This window comes from Periplaneta americana, chromosome 15, assembly GCF_040183065.1.
Source record: "Periplaneta americana isolate PAMFEO1 chromosome 15, P.americana_PAMFEO1_priV1, whole genome shotgun sequence".
Lineage (NCBI taxonomy): Eukaryota > Metazoa > Arthropoda > Insecta > Blattodea > Blattidae > Periplaneta > Periplaneta americana.
This window is the reverse complement of record NC_091131.1, coordinates 43,531,806-43,537,677: the sequence shown is the minus strand read 5'-3', so window position 1 is coordinate 43,537,677 and position 5,872 is coordinate 43,531,806. Positions and strand designations below refer to the sequence as shown.

General features: G+C 36.6%; 1 non-coding gene across 1 annotated transcript; it reads right to left on the bottom strand.

The window, feature by feature from the left end:
* Window positions 1–1,721: 1,721 nt before the first annotated feature.
* TRNAY-GUA (transfer RNA tyrosine (anticodon GUA)) lies at window positions 1,722–1,814 on the bottom strand. The gene is made up of 2 exons: window positions 1,778–1,814; window positions 1,722–1,757 (listed from the first exon to the last, which is right to left on the bottom strand). It is a non-coding gene; the product is annotated as a tRNA-Tyr (tRNA).
* Window positions 1,815–5,872: the final 4,058 nt, after the last annotated feature.

Below are 5,872 nucleotides of genomic sequence, written 5' to 3'. Positions count from 1 at the left end.
AAGCGTCGTAAAATAACCTACTAAAATATAATAAAAATAAAATACTGATAATGTGTAATTTCCAGGTGTGCGTATGTCTTTTCTGTGGCGATTGCGTTCTTACTCCGATTTTTATACGGTTTTCTCCTGTCACTCCCAAAGAATGGACAGTTTCTCTCAGTATTTGCATTATGAGAACCGTTATCTCGCGGCAGTTTTCAAAAATTGCCTTATACAGTGGAACCTCGATAATCCAAACTAACTGGACCGGAGTAGTTCAGATTATCAGCCAGCGGCGTAGCTCAGTCACCTAAGGCGCTTGCCTGCCGAACGGGAGTTGCGCTCAGGCGCGGGTTCTATTCTCGCTTGGGCTGACGAATGTCAGGCAATCTGTGACGAATCCACAGCCTCATCCCACCAAATGCCATCTCGCTATCACCAATCCTATCGACGCTGAATAACCCAATAGTTGATACAGTGAAGTTAATGACCAACTAAAAAAATTCGGATTATCTATTCGTTTTCTTTATCGAACCTAAGTAACTATTCAATCTGAACTTGAAATATTAAATGGAAAAAGAAACGTTGTACAGTAGGCTTACTATAAGCATAAAAATGTAGTAGAAATCTAACAACAGTTAAAAAGAACAGAGCAGTAGAAATAAAATAAATGATAATACTGTGTTTAACTGTACTATACAAACAGCAATACAAGAAAGTTTAGCAAAAAAATTAACGTATTCTGCGCTTTCCGTTATGATATGTACAGTAGTGGCAAAAAAAAAACCGGACCGATCCTTGTAGCTGATACAAAAGAATCCTGTGCTGTGTATTGTGTCAAACTGTCGTAATTTCAATATGTATAGTGAAGCCAGAAGTATGTACTGCTATTTAATGTAAAAATACGCAGTTATCTTTGCCGAATAGAGGTAGAAATGTAATATTGATGCCAGATGAAAATAAAACTCTCAAAGTTTTTTTCGCCTTTAAGTTTGAGGCACTGAAGGAAACAAAAGACGGTAAGAATCGAACAAATGCAATAAATTACATTGTTACAATTAATTATACAAGGTGTATGTGTTTTGTGACTAGCAAAATTTGAATCTTTGACTCTGAAATCAGCTACAAGGGTCGGTCCGGTTTTTTTGCCACTACTGTACGTAGATTTGTTAGAGCGTTCGGATTATCGAGTTTCTACTTTATTACGCAATTCAGCCCGCAACCTATTGTCAAGTATATGGACGTCCTCAGTGTTTTCGTTTCACTACAAAATAATATTAATAGGTTTAAATATCTGGGGCTAAGAGGGATGAAGTTACAGGAGAATGCAGAAAGTTACACAACGCAGAACTGCACGCATGGTATTCTTCACCTGACATAACTGGGAACATTAAATCCTGACGTTTGAGATGGGGAGGACATGGAGCACGTATGGGCGAATCCAGAAATACATATGGAGTGTTAGGCCGGAGGGAAGGAAGGCTTTTGGGGAGACCGAGACGTAGATGGGAGGATAATATTAGAATGAATTTGAGGGAGGTGGGATATGATTGTAGGGAATGAATTAATCTTGCTCAGGATAGGGACCGATGGGGGGGGGGAGCTTATGTGAGGGCGGCAATGAACCTCCGGCTTCCTTAAAAAAAAAGCCGTAAGTAAGTAAGTAAGGTTTACAGAGGTTTAGATTATAATTTTTCTGCCTGTATCTAAAGGGTAAATCTAAAATAATGAAATAAAAATTTTCCTCCGGGCCGGATTTGAACCAGCGACCTATGGATTACCACGTTACGTTTAACCACTACAGTCCACCGCTCTACCAACTGAGCTACCAGAGGAGATGAAACTACTTTCTTATCTCTCGCTTTGTAATAAAAGTATACCTTGGCCTACTTACTGGAAAGAGAGCAGCGGCAACAAGTTGCTCTAGCATGAGTGCAACTTCAGGCCAAGCGCCTCGGATTCTAATCAACGTTTGAACTTGCATTAACGTAGCTAACTATACGGAGCAGGGAGTTCATTTTAGCAAGGCATTCCCTGCTATATTTCGGTAGGGTAGCTACTGTCCACACTTCACGAGATGATCTCTGCGAGGGGGAATGGTCCTTGCGGGGTAAGAGACGAGGGTAAGGAAATGTACAATAACTCAGTGCGTCTGAAAGAGCAGGTAGATGAGCGTGGTACCATTGACTGGCTGGGACAAAGTTCAGTGACACTCGTCCTGAAAACGTTGGTTTTGCACACTATGCAAGCATTTTAATTACTGTTGAGATGTTATTGTATGATATTGGTGTTGTGAAAACTGTGGATAACAAGTGTAGTTTACATTAAAACATTCCTAAGTCAGATTTTAATTTCTTAAGTTAACTTAAAGATCGTGTCAGATTGGCTGCATTATTTAATTAGGCAATTATCTTAAATTAGCAATTTAGATAGACAATGAGTTACGAATTTGTTTAGTCAGTGAAATATTTAGTTAAGTAGTTTTAAAGCGAAGTAATGTTCTGTTTGGTTTCAATAGTGTCACATATCAGTTATCATAATATTTACAAAGTGTAAAAATGGAAAAACTATGCATAGTGAAGCACAATAAAGTATAGCTAATGTAATAAAGATGTGTGATGAAGAAGCAATCAAGAAGAGATTATTGTGTTCTTTGATGAATGCTACAGAAAGGGCTGCTAAATACGCAGGTATTTATTTATTTTTTGTAATTTAATACTAATTTCATTTACACTAACTTAATAATATTCTCATAATGTCAACATTAAATTATTGAAACTTACAATAACTTCAGTTAACCACGGGCGTGACTTCGAGAGGGGAACAAATTTAAAACTTTAGTTAGCTCAAAAGTATACATGAAGCTTTAATATTTCATTTAAATAAGCAGCATTATACTCGTAAAAATTTTAATTTCTATATATTAAAAAAATCTTAATAAATTAAATAATTAAATAAATAAATTACATTATTATTATTATTATTATTATTATTACCGGTATTATTATTATTATTATTATTATTATTATTATTATTATTAATTACTATATTGTAAACCACACATACATACCACCCTTGGTAGAGGGCAGAGAAAGCCTGACGGCCTTATCTCTACCAGGTTAAATAAATAAATACTAAATAGAATATTTACATTGACTGGTGTAGTATAACACTGTCACTGAATATTTTTTTTTTTTTTTTTTTTTAATTTATTTATTTTATGTCGCTTTAACTTAGGAAGTCATATCGCGACAATACGTACATAAACAATTCTTACAGTTTACATTAGTTTACTGTATTACAATAATGTCACTGAATAATTGCTTTCCGTAATTAACTTAATTATAGGTATTAAATGTATAATATGTAGCCTGTGTGAATTAATAATCCGGATAGAAAGTTAATGTTTTACTGAGGGACAATGTTTTCACTGTAGTTGATAGCGAAAGTTTAGAGCACACAAACCCGGTTCTGTATCGATGTTTGGTTGTGAGAGGGGGGAAAACCTTGCATTCCTCGCTCGGATCATCTCGTGAAATGTGGACAGTACTTCCTTTCACCCTCCATTACATACATCGCTGACTAGTATAGCTCGCGCAAGGAACGATTACCGAAAAGCAATAGTGGCGTTGCTGTCTGTTTTGACGTGTGTATGTAGGCACGCCGAGGGGACGAGAGGTGCGGGCCGATGGAAGTACTGTCTCTTGTAAGAAGATGAACAACATCGTTGTGGAAATAAAGAACACAGCAAGAGAACATTTCGAAGCTAATGAAACGCGCAACATATGTTTACGAATGAAATAATAATACCGTGCGATACAAGACACGTATTCACATGCAGTGGAACAAACTAAAGTCGTATATATTAAAGCAACCACATTATGATGTCGAAGTACATTTCTGCTCTCTGATGAATACAGTGTACTTTAGTTTTAGTCTGTGAACGTCATAACAACAGAAAGACTCGAATAACATCGGCGTCGAATTCATGGTGTGGGAAAGATCGGGAACCTAAATAACAGGAAAATGTGCATTCACGTTTGCACCCATAACTTCTTGCGATGTAGAAAGGTCATTCTCTGCCTACAGAAATATCTTGACTGACAATCGCAGGAACCTCACAGAAACCAATTCAGAAATGCTATTAGTTGTTAATTGTGGAAAAAAGTTGAAGTGAAATAGGAAATTTGGAACAAAAATTAAAGTACATATTTTAGTGTATTTTTCGCTTGATCGTGCATGTTTCATAGTTTGATGGTGCATGAATGCATGCAGATTTTGGAATTGTATAGTGCATGAAATTCTCGTCTCTACACATTACACACGTGTTTGATAAAATCATAGGTTCATCACTCTGGCTTCTGTTTAGAGTACAACATTTTGCAACTTTCTGCGGTTTTTTTGCATTAATTCAGTACGATCGAAACGCTCGTGTGAGAAAAGAAAATTATCTACGTATGTTTCCCCCCCCCCGTTTAATTATCACCATGCCCCATAACGCGTAGTCATATTACATGGTTTATTGAAACATGTTTATCAATTTTGTGTTCATAGGTGTCCCATTGTCTTTTGCTTCACTGTTTCGTGGTTTTGTTGATATTCATTGTTGTGTTGTATTATTTTATGTTATTCACTGTTGAATGTTCTCTATCACTATCACTATCTTTGAGTTAATTATACTTGTTCTATTTACGCTGTTTACATATATACACTTTTAGTAATTATAACTATAGTGTTTATAATATATTGCTTATTGAGTGTGTTTACGCATGTTACAAAACTGAGACATATATTTACAATTGTTCAAAGTTTATAGCGTTAATATAGTGCACAAATGACCTCAAATGCTGTTTTATGATGTCCCTATAATTTTTTGGCCAATTTCTTCCACTCCTTGTTGCTTCCTTGAAGACACTGCGTTGTTGGTTCAAGATTTGGCAATCCCACAGAAGATGATCGACTGTTTGGTCAGCTGCTCCGCAAGGACATCCTGGGCTTTCCGAAATTCTGAATTTGTAGTAATAAGATCTGAGTTTCCCGTGACCAGTTAGTATTGATGCAAGGTTTGGTGTAGCTGGTATGTTGATTTTCATCCTATCCGTCACTGAAGGAAAAAATCTCTTCGTTAGTGCTTCTTTTGTTGTGTTTGACCACATCCGTTGCCATTTTTCAGTGCTTTTCTTTTTCTCTGTGTCTATTATTGTACTCTTAGGTATCTTATTGTAGATTACTGGTATGTGATCTTCTTCTGTTGCTTGCTTAGCTAATTTATCAGCTATTTCATTTCCATGGATGCCAACATGTGTTTTTATCCATTTAAAGTTAATCTTCCAATGCTGACTAAAGAGGATTTTAAGATTTTGCCTAATTTGCTCTATTATGTATCCATGTTTGTCGTTGTTCCTCAGTAAATCTATTGTGACTTTGCTGTCTGTGTAAATTACCACTGTTCGTTCAATATTTGGTATGTCAATTTCTGTTATTATCTACGTATGTATGAAATGCAAAGGTTTTCTGCGGTTTTCTTGCATCCGGTACGATCGAGAACCATTTAAACCAGGGCTGGGCATCGGGAGCGGATCCAGACTCTAAACGGGGACGCTTAATATTCATCCGTCACTGAATCAACGCTGTGCGGTGTTCGGTGGGGAAGAAAGGGGATGAAGAGAAATCATATGGCTCCCCGTGAGAGAGTAGAATCCGCTCTTGCTGCTCAGCCCTGATTTAAACCTTTTCTTTCTGCGGTCATAATATTTAACTAACTGATTTTGTACGGTTTTTGTATCCTGTAGAAGATGGATCTCATACACGTGACATAGGCTACGTGTTTAATAAAATCACAGTGTTCGCCACTGAAGCTTATATTTGCATTAAAACATTTAGCAACTTTCTG